Genomic DNA, 17,785 nt, shown 5'->3' on the forward strand with positions numbered 1-17,785 from the left:
TATATATAAGAAATATACATATTTCTTTGCATTATATAACTTCATTTTTATTTTATTTCCTTAATTATGTTATTTTACCTACTTATTCAATTACCTATGTACACATTTTTTTTTTCCACTTCTTTCATCACTTTATTTTATTAATTCCATTCTGTACTTTATGTCATTCTGTTTATATTTTATTTTTTATTTTCTGTATTCTTTAGTTATCTTGTTCTGTTTTTAGCCACGATGAAGGCTAGAAATTCTGGCCGAAACGTTGGCACGATTAAATAAATTACTTCAAATTATTGGTGTTTTATTTTGACCGCACCCCCAACCATCTTCTCGTATGAATTATTTAATTTTTTTTATGTATACTTATTTAAATACGTTATTTCGGAATTTGAAAATATTTTTTTAAATCGATTTGTGAAACTGAATATTTTTTAAAAGAAGCACTGACAATTAATTTTATTATTGTTTGTTTAAAATTAATCGATAAAGGAAATTTTATTCACCATGAGAAATAAAGTTGTCCATTTAGAAATAGAGTCTTATTCTTTAAATTTAAGAAACAAAACCAACGCAATAGTCATGAACGTAGAACGTAGGTGAGATTACACAGGTGTGCAACTAAAAAACTGCATGGGATATTTTTACAAAATTACATGTTTAAAAGTGCACTGAATTCAAAATTCATCTCCATTTATAACCACCAAGTACAGTATTTTTGCAAAATGAATTTACAAAAATAAAACACAATAATTTTTAAAAAATACAATTTTATTATTGAACTGTGGAAAACAGAAACATTAATTTATTTTACTTTATCTTCGTGGTAGATTTTAACTAACTGGTATGAAAATAAAATCCATCACGTCAATTTATTTGTGAAAACTATAATTTTATGTTTTATTTAGGGTGAATGTAGGTAAATGTTTCAACAATTTTAATCACCCTTTGACTTTAGTACATTCTAGTTGATTTAACAATATGTAGAGTTATTATCATTTTTATACAAACTTTCTTCCGTGTTCTACTTGCTGGATTGTGACCAAAAATTCTTGTGTACTTTTGATGAATTAAGATACGATGGAGAAAAGTTTTTATAAAATTATTAAGTAAAAATAGTGAAAATATATTAGTTTTTCAAAATACTCAGGCTTATTATCATGGAAACGTGAAACTGATGCGATGAGATTATCATGATTAAAATTTCAGAAAGTTGAAATATAAAATAAAGTAATATAAATCAACGTTTTTTTTTCCTGCTTTAAAGCATAAAATGTAAAAATATCCAATACATTAAATACCTCCTGTTCAACCACCTTTTCATTCAGAATAAATATTATCTTGAACATGAACATATATTATTTGTAAATATTAAAAATACCTTTTTTTATTATTATTTTTTGTATTAAAATAATTACTATAATTAAATAGTATTTTTTTAATACATATTTTTATTGCATAAATATATAATGTGCAATATTTACTGTATTATTTTGGGATACCACCTAATACAATACGATTTTCTTGATACCAATTACATTTTACAAATTTCTCTATTTCTACATTTTGATAAAACAAACCGAAAGAGAAAAAAACACTATTCATTTAAAATAAAATACAAATCATTGGGTGACATGTTTGTTTAATGTTTGTATTTTTTATAATATTGGTTGAACTAGTAAAGCTCAAGATGGGTCAGGCATAACTTAACATAATTAAGTAATATAATATAATTCGCATGTAAGGACGACCGCACTTTTTTGACCAATATATTATTTCACCTCAAAATTGTTCTGAAGGGACATGGTCTGTGACTAATAAACTATTTGTAAAAAATAATAAACTATGTTTCATTTCATGCAACTGAAAAAAAATTTTTTTGAGCACTAGTGCTAGCCTACGTTACTTGGTATTATATGTTACCAGTATTGTTTAACCCTTTTAGTGTCGGGGAAAAAAGAGGTGCCTTTGCGAAGATAACCGGCCGAATTTCACGATTTTACTAGGGCTTGGAAAAAGTCTAATAAAAACCAAACAGAAAGCAGGGCGAATTATAGACTACATAGACATATCAAGGACGAAATTTAGAATACAATAATGATAGATTTTTTTATATTCATTAAAAATTATATAAAAAACAAAGGTATATACGATCATAAAGAAAATAAAAATTGAATTCTCTCTTACAAAACGTATTTGCACATATGAAAAGCATCATTTCATTGTAACTTTAAATAGAACGTTTATTACAAATTATATACTTTACATTTCTAATATTTTGTACTAAAATAAATAATATTGCATAACAAAAATAAAGAATAACTCTAAGGTACATAGTAACCGTCGGACGGATTAAGCATAAAATCTATGAGCGATAAGTCAAATTTTAATTTATTTTTTTACTTTGTTGTTGAAAAATAATATATTTTTTTCAATTCTCTCGTAATTAAATTGGACTATTTATAACGTATTATAAATATATTTTGTGATAGAATTTTCTAGGAATTCGAATAGTAAAGCGCTTCTTAAGGTGCGGGCCGATATATCGAGGGGTGTTTGTTTCTATTGTTACATTGTTTCTATCCCTTACAAAAATAATTGAGCGTTTTTAAAATAATAAAATGTAAAATTATATCCTAATAAATTAATAATAACTTGTTTACATGTATAAATTAAGATATTATAGTTTAGCCTGAATGACATGACTGATTCGGTTTAAGGGAGACGACGTAAGGGTGAAGCAACAAGTGGCTTATCACCCCCACTTCTGGGTGGGTTCTTCCACCCTTCGCCTCAGAGCAACACGTGTCACCGACTACGCCAAGCTTTATTTTCTTGAGGTAAGTAAGACGTTCACACTATTTTAGATATAATCCTTTTTCAGAAGGAATTACCTATTAAAGTTTATATTAAAAATTTAAAAAATCAAATAAGTATAATTGATTTAAATATGTCAACACATAGTCACTAAATGCCGGAATTTTTTGATACTGCAGAAATGATATGGTTTATATAAAAGGAAAGTAACTTCTTAAAAATTATATATTTCCATATTAGAAGAAAGAATTTATGAAATCTTACCCTTTTATCTTATCCTATAACTTTATATATACATTTATTCAGTAACTTTATTTATAAATATATACTTATTCATAGGTATTTATGTATCAATGTATTTATATTTGAATGTACTATCATATACATGTACTTCCTTATTTATCGCATATATTTACCTATTGTAATATTAGATATTAGGTTAGATGATTCTGTTAATTTACCTATTTATATATTATATAAAATCTTTCCCTTCCTAAGGGTTAGCCAAGGAAGTAGGAACCCTTTTTTCTATGCCAGACTTCCCCCTTTTTTTCTCAGTCGTTCTCAATGTTCCAATCTAATAGGTGATTACCCGTACGATTATTGTTTATTTTTATCAATTTTCTTGATATCTCCTTTTTACATATTACTATACCTCACCTATACCATATCTTCACCTCTGTTCTACCTTTTACACCTACCTATTTCATCATAGTTATAAGTAATTTTAATGAGTAGTCTCCTACAATTTGTTTGTCTAGATCTATATTTAGAACTTTAATCACTCCTGGTTATATTTATTAGTAACTTGTTTCCAGTCTGCCTACATGTATACTTCCTTATATTGTTATTATTAATTATTTTTTATATACTTGTTTTGTAAATATTACAATGTTTGTATCTTGTTTTTTCATTTAGCCCTGACGAAGTGGGGCGAAACCTTTGTTAACAATAAATAGATCTCTTTTACTGTTTTGTTACCTTAATTGACTGCCACCCGGACTATCTTCCTACAATCATATATTTTCAGCAAAACTTAAGAAAATCACATTAAAAAAAAAATTGTCTTTAATATTATTTTTATTTATTTATTTTTTTTTTTGCGTTCTGCAGTTAAAAAAAATCACAAAAAAGTATAAATTAATTAATGAAAACACGAAGTTATTATTCTCATTTTTATTAGATGAATTAAATTATTTTCAAATCTTTGTGATTGCGGTACAGTTCGAAACATATTCCAGTATGAAGGAGAATATTGCTAAATTCAAAGTTAATGAGACAAATTAGCTGCACATATTTCTTTTTAGCTACCCATTTTATACTTATTTTATTTGAATTAAAATTACGTCAGAAAATTAACAATAATACAACTGGAATAAATATATGAACACCCAAGCGCTTAAACTTTGAATAAAATTCTTTTTAATACGTTTTTAGTCAACGTTTGCACCTTTATGCGACGCATTAAAACTGCAATCAGTTCATTATTATAATTATTTCTGTTTTTTAAAAATTAGAATTTAATTTATTTAGAATTTAATTTATTTAGAATTTAATTTATTTAGAATTAAAAGAACAAGGATCTACTATTTTCAGTAATATTACAAATGGATGAATATGTGTTAAGACGTGAAGATCGTCGAAAGTAATGTCAGAAAATCCAATGGAAATAAAGTGTCTTATTTCATTAATATGTTGTATATCAGACAAAATAAATAAAAAATGGATCCGTAAATGAAAAAAAAATTGCATAGGTACACTCAATACGAAAGTAACTCTTAAATTAGTACAATTATATCGGTTTAATTGGTCATTAAAACTTATACTATTATTCCATATCATAATGATTTAGAAAAAAATAAAAATCATACAATCTAATTGTTAGCATTTTAAACCCCGGGTAATTCATATCAATGCCTAGAAGGCTATAATTCATAATTTATAACATTACAAAGATAATGCACTGAAAAAGTAATTTATTCTAGTCTATTTAATTAGTTCAAGAAATAAATAATTACCACTCTTTTAGATTTATACTTTATATTTTTCTCCTGTTAACAACGTTCAGGCCTTAGACTCATTTTAGAGTTGTTTTTTTCAGCATTTTTAGTCAATTCTAAAATTAAATACGAATATTTTCTAAACGATTTCTTTTTGTTCTCATTTTCTTGTACAATTAAGTCAATTTCTTGATATAAATACTTCAATGAAAAGAATTTTCCAAAAACGTTTTTATTGATACAAACTGTAATGAAAAAATTTATTTTTTTTAAGCCAACGTTTTGGAGTACTCCTCCGTCTTCAGGATCTATTTTCTACAATTTTAACAATACAACAATAAATAATAAATAAAATAACATACTTCAAAATTACTTTCAAATAAATATTAACTGAAACAATCACATATAATTAATTATCTTACACAACAATATTTCATTATATCTGCTATACTGATTTGTTCAGTGTCTTTTTTTATTCATATGAAATCTATTTTGTTTTCTTTTTCTTTAACATTCCACACATTTATCAACGCTCGCTCTATTTTGCTACACTCCTCTTTCTGAATAATTACTAAAATTTTTATCTAAAGGAATTTATAAGAATATGCTTGTTGTAGATATTTTCAAATTTTCATTTCATTTTATGTCTAATTTAATTTTAATATCTGCTTAGTTGTTCTTTAAATTCACAGCATCTATCTTGAAATTTACTAGACTATTTATTTTTTTTTTTTTTTATAATAGAAATGAATTCTTTGTTTTTTTTTATGTTTATTTGTGTGTTTCATTCACTATCTAAAATTTCTGGATATTAAAAAAATAAATTTAAGGTTTCTTATTATACTTTGATGGGCCAAAGCTGTACTGTTTTTATTTTTTTGTACTATTTTTAAATTTTACTACACTATTTATATTTGTTTGTAACATAAATGGTTTATTTTATTTATCTATTTGTTTTGTTTTTTTCACTATCTAAAATTTCTTGATTTTCAAAATTAAATTTATAATATCTTATTATACTGTGATGGCCAAAGCTGCAAAATTTATATTCTTACAGTTACTTTCATGTTATCATCTTTACTTTATCTTTCATAATACTTAAATATTTTTCAAGTTTGTTGTCAATAAACTCCCTAATCACCCAAACCCACTAGTTTCTAACCTTGCTTCCTCTTCCATACCTGGCAATCCTCCGAGGCGCCTGAAAAGAAGATGGCCTCGTGACCTTATATTGTAAAATGTTTTTAGAGCTCTACGACTGGGTAGTTTCTCTACATGCTGTATCATATCATTATCATTAGGTCATTACTTGTTGTATTTTTTATACAGTTGTAAATATCAATAAATAAAAAAAAGTTTGTTGTCATTGTATATCCCCAGCGTAGTGCAGTGTATGTAGACCAGGGAAATACTCCCTAGAATTCCGTTTAATTTAAATTATATTTTTTAATTTCAGACGAAGTCATCAGAGATGAATGCTTGTATCAGAAAGTATAGTGTTACTGGTAAAAAGATAAAAATGTCAAATAAATATAAGAGCATAAAATCGTGAAGATGGGGCAAAATCCCGAAACGTCATGCATGGTGATATATTTTTATTATAATTTTGAATAAAAAGAAGATTTTTCACAAATATTTAATTGAATAATTTGGATACGTTTTTCCATCTTTACAATAAAAACGAAAACCTTACGTTATAATAAGATTTTCTTGCTGTTTCTTTGAGTATTGAGATGTAATTAAAGACATTTTTATCTTTTCAAATTGACGGTAAATGCAAATCATTTTAATATAAGAGTGAGCAAATCTTCAATAATAACAAAATCTTTTAAAGTATGTGTCTTTTAACTTTTATTTATGATATTATTTTGTATTGAATAAAAAAAAAAAAATACATATTGCCGGTTCTTTAATTTCTGTTCAAGCTAATGTAAAATAAAAAAAACAATTGCTAGTAAAAAATTAATAAATGAAACTTGTGTTGAATATCCGTAAAATGAGCGATAACTTAAGAAAAATGTTGTTTGCGAATAAATAGTGATCTCACGATAAATAGCATATTAAAACAATTTAAATTTTTTTTTAGCGATACTATTCTATGTATTTCAGTGTATTTTATGTATTTCAAGATACAATTTTTACATTCACATTTTCTTTATTACTTCATTTTTTTAGGAATATTAATATTGTACAAGCTGCTACATTCCTAGGCAACGAGTAGAAGAACTCTAAATGTACATTCAAACAACATATACAAGACAATATAAATAAAATATAACAATTATTGTAACAAAGAAATATCACAGCTGTAAAAATAAGTAAAAAATATAATTTTAATACTTATTAAATAATAGTGAAGTAATATAAACACATAATAACAAAAATTAAAAAAAAAATAAATACTAAGAGTAACGTTTCTAAGACTAAATTATAAACTATTTTAATGTAAACTTCATTGTCATTATCCACATTTGGGGAAAGAAGCTTGAAAATGGATGCTAAATATTTAAGTTTTAAATTTTAAAGTTTTCTCCTTCTGGAATTAACGGGACGTGAAAAATACTTTGAGTATTTATATTTTTTTTTATTGTATAATTAACATTGCATTAAATAACAATAATAAATTTAATTTCCTTGCTATATTCAAACTTACCACTAAATCAAAATAATTCAACTGTTTGTTCAATTGTTTTCAGATTACATTTACATTTATAGGGTGGTTTGTATCAGTATCTATAGTAATCCGTTCAAATATTTATGTTTCAACTCTGCATTATAAATATATTTTATTAAATAAAAATCTGGAGATTACAAAAATTGGTAAAACTAATTTGATCAAATTAAAATCAGGAGTATACTGTACTAAGTCAACATAAACACTAATGCAAGTTGACAAGTTCAAGTATCAGGTTGACTTGTTTTCTCATTTTCCACTTGGCTAACACCAATCAAGTCCGGCAAACTAGTTCTATAAATTTAGACATTATATTAATTATTAGAAAAACCAAAATAATCTAAATTTAGTCAAAGTAGTAGTAATCTAAATTTTAAAGTATTTCGGTGATTTTGACCAATTCAGCTTGAATACTACACGACGATTTCTCATATTTTATACCGGCTAAATTGATTTCTTTTATATGAAAAAATAAATTCTAATTTATTAAATAAATCAAAAATTCGTATCCATTTTTGTCTCAACACTTTATTTTTCACCAGTCCAACGTTTCGGCCATTCTAGCCATCCTCAAGGACATCTTCAATATAATTTCTTCCGCACATTAATTTAAAGTATCTTTTGCAGGCTATTCTGCCCAGGTCATTTTCTTTATTATAAGTTAAAAGCCTATTTTTTTAAAAAAAATTAAAATCATTAATATTTAATTTTCCTATATAAGATTATCAACAATTAATACACTACCATAGGCTTTTAACTTATAATAAAGAAAATGACCAGGACAGAATAGCCTGCAAAAGAAACTTTAAATTAATGTGACAGATTCGATACTTAGGACTCCATCTTGACAAGAGACTTACTTGGAAATCACACACAAGACTGAAACGACAAGAAACTGCTCGTAGATTCCGATTGCTACAACACTTACTTGACAAACGCTCTAAACTTCCCATTCACTACAAAAAATTAGTATACACTACAATAATCAGACCAATTTGGACATATGGAATTGAGCTCTGGGGCTCCACCAAACCATCAAATTCTTCCCGCATCCAATCGTTACAATCCAAAATCCTACGTAAAATCCTTGATGCTCCTTATTACGTCACAAATAAACTCATTCATAAAGACCTTAACATCCCATTCGTTGCAGATTTGACCCAAACCAGATATGCGTCTTTTTATTCCAAACTCCTTGACCATCCTAACCCATTAATTCTTAATCTTTCATCCTTAACAATCTCTGATAATCCTCCGAGGCGTCTGAAAAGAAGATGGGCACGAGACCTTCTAGTTTAAATTAATGTTTGAAGTACCACCAATGGGTGGTTCCTTCCCAAGATTTTCAAGTGTATATGAAACATACTACATATTTACCTATTGTATTATTTTGTACAGTTGTAAATTACAATAAATAAATAATTAAAAAAAAAAATTAATGTGAGGAAGAAATTATATTGAAGATGTCCTTGAGGATGGCTAGAATGGCCGAAACGTTGGACTGGTGAAAAATAAAGTGTTGAGACAAAAATGGACACGAATTTTTGATTTATTTAATAAAAAATTACCTTGTCTCAAGAATTTGAAATAATATAATTAAATTCTAATTTCATTTATTTATTTTTTATTTTAACAATAACTCATGTTACGCAATTATCGCGTTGTTATTTTTCAGAATCGAAAAAAAAAGTAGAGATTTATTTTATAATCTTTTCACTTTCTTGAGACTTTGTTTAAATAAAATAAAATTTATCTAATTTAAGCTTCAGAACAATCTATATTTCTATAAGTCCAATGTTTCGGCCAATGCGGCCATCCTCAAGGGCAATCTGAAATACAAATTTAGAAATATAAAAACTTTATGCAGGATATTCTGTCCAGATCAATAATTTCAGTCAAAAATTATCCTATTTTGTCAATTTACACTACTATACTTTATCGCAACAATATTTGTATCATCATAAAAATATTTTTGTGATGAAGCAAATGGTGTGATTCAATTAATAAAATCAAATCAAGCACGACTGGTGTAATTAAAAGTTTTAATGTATCCAAATTTGAATTTAAGATTAACCTTGAGGATGGCCCAATTAGCCGAAACGTTGGACTTATAAAGAAATATAGATTGTTTTCATGTAATGTAGTTTAATAGATAAATTTATAACTTTGATCATCTCAACAATAATGTATTGACTTTTAGAAAAAGACATTAAATAAATGTAGAGAGGTTTGAAATGAATAGTACAAAAATGGCAACAAATTTCTTCTTCACTAGTGTTTAGTCTGACCAAAGTATTTTTTGTTCGAGGGATACTATGATTTAGACAACGCTAACCTAGTTGGCAAAATTTTCCCTTGTTCTCTTGTATTTTAAGACTAAATTTTTGAAGGATTCACTTTTTTTTTCCAAATACACTTTAACAAATAATTTCCACCTTACATGGTTGTGAGTAAAATCAGTAGCACATAATCCTTTAAAAAACAAAAAAGTAGAAAATTAATTCACAAAAACCTAAGGAATCTACAAGGCATTGCTAGAATTATTTATTTTATTTATTTATTAATTTAGTAAAATGCGGCGTTTACTTTAAAAACTCTTTAATTTTCGGTATTTTTTAATATATAAAAACACACAAGTTTTACTCTCGTTAATCTATTTCTATTACTTTTCCTATTTTTTTTTTTTATGTACCTTGAAAACGTAGATGTACTTATATTGAGATGTGCTGATAATTGTTTTCGAAATCTGTTTCTTCTGGCAAAAATTTCAATAAATAAACGGCCCGTTAACATACAATCCCTAACCCAAATATTATATTAATGTCTGTCATAATCTGGGCTCGTACAAGCTTAAATTCATTTTAAAAAATGAAGTAAGGAATTCACTTTTTGTGCAACTTTATCTTTGTTTCCCCTAGCTTCAAATTCAGCCAAACCTCGACAGAAATTCGAATCATGAAAGAAACGCTCTTTTGATCCTAATTTTATATAACACGTTCAATGAAACAAATAAATATTGTTACAGTTAATATTCAACGGTTAACGGTATTATTCAATTATTCCTTTCTCGGGCACTAGTTCGTCCCAGTATTTGTTGGGATCTGCGGGTGGTGAAGACAAACAGGAATCCCTTTATTTTAGGAAATCATAAGTAGATGCTCACTGCAATAAAATTAGGTTTTAAATCTTAATTACATTTTTTAAAAAATGAGAATTATTGCATTCACGAGATCGTAAGTTGAGTTTTGAATGTATTTAAAGTAATGAAGTCCGAAAAATTAAATTTATGTTTACAACTTTTGGTGTAAGTAGTTATTTTATTCCTGATTTCATGAAATTGAAAAAATTATATTTCAAATTACAATATTAAAGTTTCAAAAAATAAATTCAGAAATATGAAAATTCCAAATTCCATGATAGGAGTTTGAGTATTTTTCCATCAATGTGGTAAGTTTTTAGAGATTTTTTTTTTATTCAAACAAGGTAAGATAAGCTATTCCTTATAAAGCTAATAATATTTTTTTCATAATAAATTTGATTATAGCAGAATTTGGACTTTTTATATACAATTTAAACACATTTTGGGTTTTAGTAATGGGATTTTGGGCATTATGGGGATTTGTACTGCATATTTTTCGTTATTTTATTGCACAAAATGCGTTCTCTATTCCGTGCTGTAATTTTAAGGCACACTAGATCGCTAAATACACAATGAATTTCTAGCATAATACAAGAAATATGAAAACTTCGAGGTGTAGTTAAATTTATTTGAAATTAAAACTATCACTATCTTAATGTAAGTACAAACACTTTTGTATGTAGACAATATTTCTGTACAAACAGTTTTATAGAGTAATCAATACATTACATTTACTGCGTAAAAGTTTCACGACCTTATTCCGACACGTTCAATAAAACATTATGGTGATCTATGGAAAATTATTAAACTATTTCAAATTTTTACAATTGAAAGTGAATAAACCGGGCTGGAACTATTACTAAACTTGAACCTTTTCGCGAAGCGGTTTATAAAAAGATGGATAAGTCAGCTGCTTGTGATAGAATCGACATCATACACTTCACTGTAATAATTACCACATTAATCGATCATTATGTTAATGTACAAAGTTAATTATCAGGTAAGAGAAGATCATTAAATACTAATAGACTATAGAGGCTAAAATGTGATAAAATTATCTTTCTCAACAACTATGTATACCAGACAAACTAAACTTCCAATCATATATACAGATATTTTTTTTGAATGGTCCTATTTATTTAAGTTTTTTGTTTTTTTTAATTGTGATAATGTTGTCCCTGAAATAAAAAAAAACAACATTGATCTAGATATAAAATACAGTACAGTAGAACTCTGGTTATCCAACGTAGCCGGGGGAGAAACCCGGTTAATCGGGAGCCAAACAATTAATATTAATTTAACTGATATATCAGGTAAAAATTAAAAGTAATAACTTTATTTAAAAAAGATATTTTTATGTTATATGATGAATATATAAGAAATGACGAAGTTAAGTTTATTAGACCAACTTAAAAAAAATCTTTGGATATACAACTTAATTTAAGGGTTCAAACGATGTTTTGAGTTTTAAATTGTTTTATTATTTATTTATTTAGTAATGAATATTACAATCTGCTACAAACTTGGGTAAATGTACTTGATTACATCAGTATTACCTGATGTAATCAAGTACATTCATATCAAAATCATAAATATATATATTTTATTTTTCTAATATTAGTGAAAAGGTTAATTATTTTGTTTTATTTTACGGAACTTGGTGTTTTTCCAAATTTTATTTTCTTACTTCCGCTGGTCAGTCCGAGTTGCCGGTTGAGTGGGTTTTTACTGTACGTATATTTACATTTTTTTTTTAATTAATCCGAAAAGTTTTACCATTTAAATTCTAACAGTTGTAGAACAGATATTAAAAAATCATTTGAATAGATAAATTATATATTTAATAAATTAAAGAAAAAAATACATATTTATCAAATTTACAATGGCTAAGGTAAATGAATGGTACAATCAATAATAATTTAATTCATCAATTTCTTAAAAAATATTAATAAGCATTATAATAGCGTTTTAATTGCGTTTAAAAAATAAATAAATATAATGCAAGGTATAATTAGATGCTAGTAGCATTTATGGACCCATGGAATACCAAAATCAATCATAACATTACAATTTGATGATTTAAGGTAATTTATGTGAATCTCTCTATGGTTTAGAGTCTTTTCTCAAATCAAAGACTCCATGCCAATAAGTTCGAAGCCTTGTGTTGGATTCACACAATAAATTTCCACACGCATGTAATTTCCAGAATGTATTGGTAAACTGGAGGATACTCAGTCTTTTCTAGCCTACCTTTACTATATAAAATCATTCACTCATTAAACAAAACGTTATTTCTATATCTCTATTCAATATATTTTTTTTATTGCACCATCAATGGATAACTTCACATCATGTGAAATCCATGATATGGTTTCAGTTTTGGCCATTTATTTCGGGTGGATATAAGTCTTAGTGAATTTTTATTTACCAAAGAAAACCTCTACTTTAGTTTATGTTAAACTGTTTAATAGATAAACTCCCTCTTTATGGTTTTCAGTTCTGATAACCTCTGAAATATAACGTTTAATATTTTTTGTTAACTTTTTTTTTTAGTTATTGCATCATTAGAAAATAAACAAGATTTTTATGAAACCATCCAATGACTTACGTATCCAATTCGTAAAATTAAAATCCTATATCCACCATATTAAAGGTATCTAATAATACTTTAATATTAAGTCATTGATTTGCCCAGAAACAGATATACACCTCTCCATTATAAACAATAAACCCATACGAACCGACTAATTAGTTTCCAAGTCTCTTATCGACAAGAAGCCTGTTAAAAAGAAAGCATAGGGAACTTTTAAAATAAAATTACAATAGAAGAGAAAGAAATTTTTAGTTTTACAAGTATTTGTCATAGTGTTAATACAGGTGTAAAAGTAAGATTTTTTTATTTATTTTACTCATTTTTTAATTATTCTGTAATTTCTTTTATTCGTTTTTTTTTTGTTCTTAGCCCTGATGAAGGCTTGAAATTCTGGCCGAAACGTCGGCAATAATAAATAAGTTCTTACTTATTTGTGTTCTTCACATCGCCAACCACCTTCCCATCATTAATATTACATTTACACCTGTATTAACACCATGACAAATACTTGTTAAACTAAAAATGTCTTTCTCTTCTATCATAATTTTATTTTAGGAGCTCCATAGGCCTTCTTTTTATCAGACTTCTTGTCGACAAGAGACTTGGAAACTAATTAGTCGGTTCATATGCGTTTATTGTTTATAATGGAGAGGTGTATATCTGTTTCGGGGCAAATCAATGACCTAATATTAAAGTCTTATTGGATAACTTTATTATGGTGGATTTAGGATTTTGATTTTACGAATTGGATACGGAAGTCATTGGATGGTTTAAAAAAAAAAAACCTCGTTTATTTTTTAATGATGCAACAACTAAAAAAAAAATCATGGAAATTGTAACCAGATTATTTTCGTATAAGATTCTAAAAAAACAAAATATATTTCAGAGGTCATCAGAACTGAAAACTATACAAAGGGAGTTTATCTCTCTTAAACAGTTTAACAAAAACTTAAGTAGAGGTTTTCTTTGGTAAATAAAAATTCACTAAAAAAAGACTTATATCCACCTGAAATAAATATGCGAAACTGAAATTATATCATGGATTTCACATGATGTGAAGTTTCTCATTCATAAATATCTGCGATCAAATATTAACACATCATTATAACTGTAAACAATTTATTTTAATGTATATATATATTTTTTTTTTCGTGCAGTTCTTTGCTGCAGAGGTTGTTTGTTAGACCGTGAACCACCCGCCTCGCAAGATCTCTTGTGATTATTTCATTATGAACCGGACCGGTCTGGAAAACCGAAATTAAGGTCAGGAGGAATTACGTATGGCTGACCACTGTGCACCTCTACTTCAACCATCATGGCGGCAACCGGGTCTTGTGTCAGAGGGTGTTTAATATGCATTTCATTTATTTTTACCCAGTTTAGAAATTTAAACAAATAAAAACTATAATACAGCTCACTATACTTCGATAATATACATATTATACTTGCATGGGAAATTTTACCATAGAGGTTGAATATCAAAATGATTGCTATTAAAATTTAATTACATTTTAAAACACATTTTAACCACCGTATAGATGTTTGAAACAGGGTATTGGCTGTTACTAATTACTTTTCTACTAATTTATAAAATAATTTTCAATAAATATAATGATTTAAGAAATTTTGAAAAAACAAAAATACCCTCGATGTTTTTTTCTTTTGGGTTCAAAGAAGAGTATTCATAAAAACGCTACATAGATACACATCTATCTACAGATACATAAATGTATATCTGAAGCATTAATAAAAAACAATACAGTTTGTTTATATGACTTTATGGTACAAATATATGGTATATACAAAATATTAATGAGTCATCAATAAATAAAACAGATTTATTGTAGTTATTTGTATTTGTACTATTTCCTTTCTTAAAAGGAAACTTAAACCTGGCCATGGAAAGGTTCAAATCAATTAATTATAATTGATAATAAAAATAGTTTATTATAAAAATATATATATTTTATTTATTTGTTTGTAAGTCAGTCTTATTCATGATTTATTTTGGTATGCCATAAGTCAATATATATCCTTTTTAGGAGTGTGGATTGACTAATATCTGACGAGAATATTCGGTACCATAGTGATATTGGCAAAAAACGCTGTGAGGTTAAATCAATTGTTTATGATTTTAGTAGTGTTTTATCATGTACACAAATGAAAACAAATAGAAATTTGTATACAAATACAAATGCAAACACTAATTATGATTTATGCAATATTAAATAAATGGATAATCCTGTATCATTCCTTCACAATACCATTACCACACTTATTATACACCTTTAATCAAAATAGGAAAATGATTAAGGTATAAAACTGTAAACATTATTAAAAAAAAATACAGTTGCCATCGAATTTACACCATTTAAGAACAAATTTCACCAAAGTCGAAACAAAATATACATGCTATAGATTGTTGTTAGTTATGAAACTTAGGGTTAAAGAGAATAGGGTATGGTATCAAATAAAAAGGAGAGGTATACATGGAAATTTATAGATCAAAGGCGAAGATCTAACATTATTTTTTTTTATGAATAACCAAGAAATTTCCACATTGGATAGATTCTTCCTTCAAGTTCAACAACTGGCGTATGTCAATTTCCGAAACGGACTGACTCCATCTTACAATAACAAGAAATCGAAGCGTCCACTGTTCAGAATGAAGATGCTATAGACAAGCAAATGTCAAACATGACCTGGCAAATTCCTAACCTTGTCGTCAAAACAATTAAGCATCAGCCAATGTTTTGCAGGGTTCCAACATCCCTGTTCAATCCAATTTTGTTAATATGTTTGAAAACAATCGAAGTATTTATGATTGGCTAGGAACAGTCACAAGAGATTCGTATGTCAGAAAGTGACAGAAACAAACACACAAGTCATTACAAAAATACATTTGCCTAAGGATGTGGTGTCGAAAGAACTAACGGGACAGGAACAGTTGTATAATATTAAAAGGCAGGGAGAGGCGGATTGCAGAAGTTATGGAGCAAGGTCCGCCCAATGATCTCAACGCTCACGTAATAGGCGCTGTACCCTCCTAGTCAAGGTCTTAACCCGCCAGGGCATCCACTGCACCTAGTCTCCCTACTGCACCTGTAGGACGAACAAATTCGAATAAAACTGGGCACAAGAAGCGACAGTAAGTAGGTTACCTACTGTTACCATCCGGTCAAGTTAATGACATTGTTTATAGACAATATATCTGACGTGATGAGGCACAATAACAATCTCGGGAGTGTAAAGACAGAAGGAAGAGAATGAACTGGATCGAGCCGCGAGGGAAGAAGAGGAGTTGTCTTCTCGAGGAGACCGCCACCGAATAGTGTCAAGTAGAGAACTCACCGTGACAGTGCGGGCGATCGGCGAGCTGCCGTAGCGAACACTGACTCGGCCGGTGGAAGGGGCACTCCTGACTCACGCCCTTACATAACCCCCCACTCACACCGCTCCCACGCATTGTATACACGCGTAGTACGCACATACTTATGTCTGTCTGTCTCCAGGCCAATTTCCAGGTATGGTAACCTGGATATACCACAATTGTGAGCCTTCTTAAAGGAAAATGTACAAATTTAAACGACTGAATCATGATTTAAAAAGTTAATTTATGAGAAACAAACACAATCAACTGTTTGCAAATTTGAATAATTCTCAATAGAACAAAAAATGAATGAAAAATTAATATCCTCAGTCGACATGTAAACGAGTGAGCGACATATACGAATTTAAGAGTATCGGGGTAAAAATTGCAACATTAGACAGGGCACAGTGCAGTTAGGGAACTGTTAACAGAAAAGTCGAATACTGCACAAGTAAATTGCATATAAAAAAAGAGTAATAGTCTAATGTTTTGATTCATCAAATGTGAGATTTTAAATTTATTAAAATAAATTATCCTTAATTAGCAGGAGCATTTAAAATTTTACAATGATTTTAAGGTATTTTAATGACAATTAGACAAGTAGTCTAATACTAGAAAATTATCAAGTTATAAATATATTATTATTATTTCTTATTTGCTCTCTCTTAATTATATTTTCATATTTATACTCTATTAATTGAAAAGTGTTATAATTTTAGCAATGTAAATTTTAATGTTATTACATTATTTTTTATAAGGTTGACGATAATATTTTCATATATGATATTAGTGTTTTTGATTATAATAATATAAAACCATTTAAAAAAAAAGTTAAAAATAATTTAGAACATTAATTTAAATATATATTTTTTATTTTTTTCCCATTGATCGCTGCATTGATGAATAACTTTATTAACTTAACTTTATAGTGGATTCAGTTTTATCGTTGTATGTATAAAATATTTATGGGAGCTGGTAGTATAGTGGTAAGGCACTACTAACTACAAGGGCTCTGTTTCGAATCCCGGCTATTACGGATAATTATTTTCTAATAAATAGTTTCACTAAAAACACCCTCATAAAGTGGTTACCTTTAATTCTGACGAAATCACCTCCTAGCACAACCGTTGGTTTACAAACAGTACTTCCTTACAATGTACTACACCTCTGACCTTTCATGGGTTGTAGTAGTAGAGAT

At 27.6% G+C, this 17,785-nt stretch overlaps 1 protein-coding gene across 1 annotated transcript in view; it reads right to left on the reverse strand.

Annotated features, from left to right (window-relative positions):
- The window catches only part of vri (vrille), a 254,374-nt gene extending 237,763 nt beyond the window's left edge, over positions 1–16,611 (reverse strand). The window contains exon 1 of the mRNA XM_024359974.2: positions 16,569–16,611. The gene's annotated coding sequence lies outside the window, so the exon portion shown is untranslated. The remainder of the gene's footprint in view (positions 1–16,568) is intronic.
- Between the last annotated feature and the right edge of the window lie 1,174 nt (positions 16,612–17,785).

The sequence above is a fragment of the Halyomorpha halys genome, unplaced genomic scaffold (assembly GCF_000696795.3).
Source record: "Halyomorpha halys isolate HHAL.00 unplaced genomic scaffold, Hhal_1.1 Scaffold170.1, whole genome shotgun sequence".
Taxonomy (NCBI): Eukaryota; Metazoa; Arthropoda; class Insecta; order Hemiptera; family Pentatomidae; genus Halyomorpha; species Halyomorpha halys.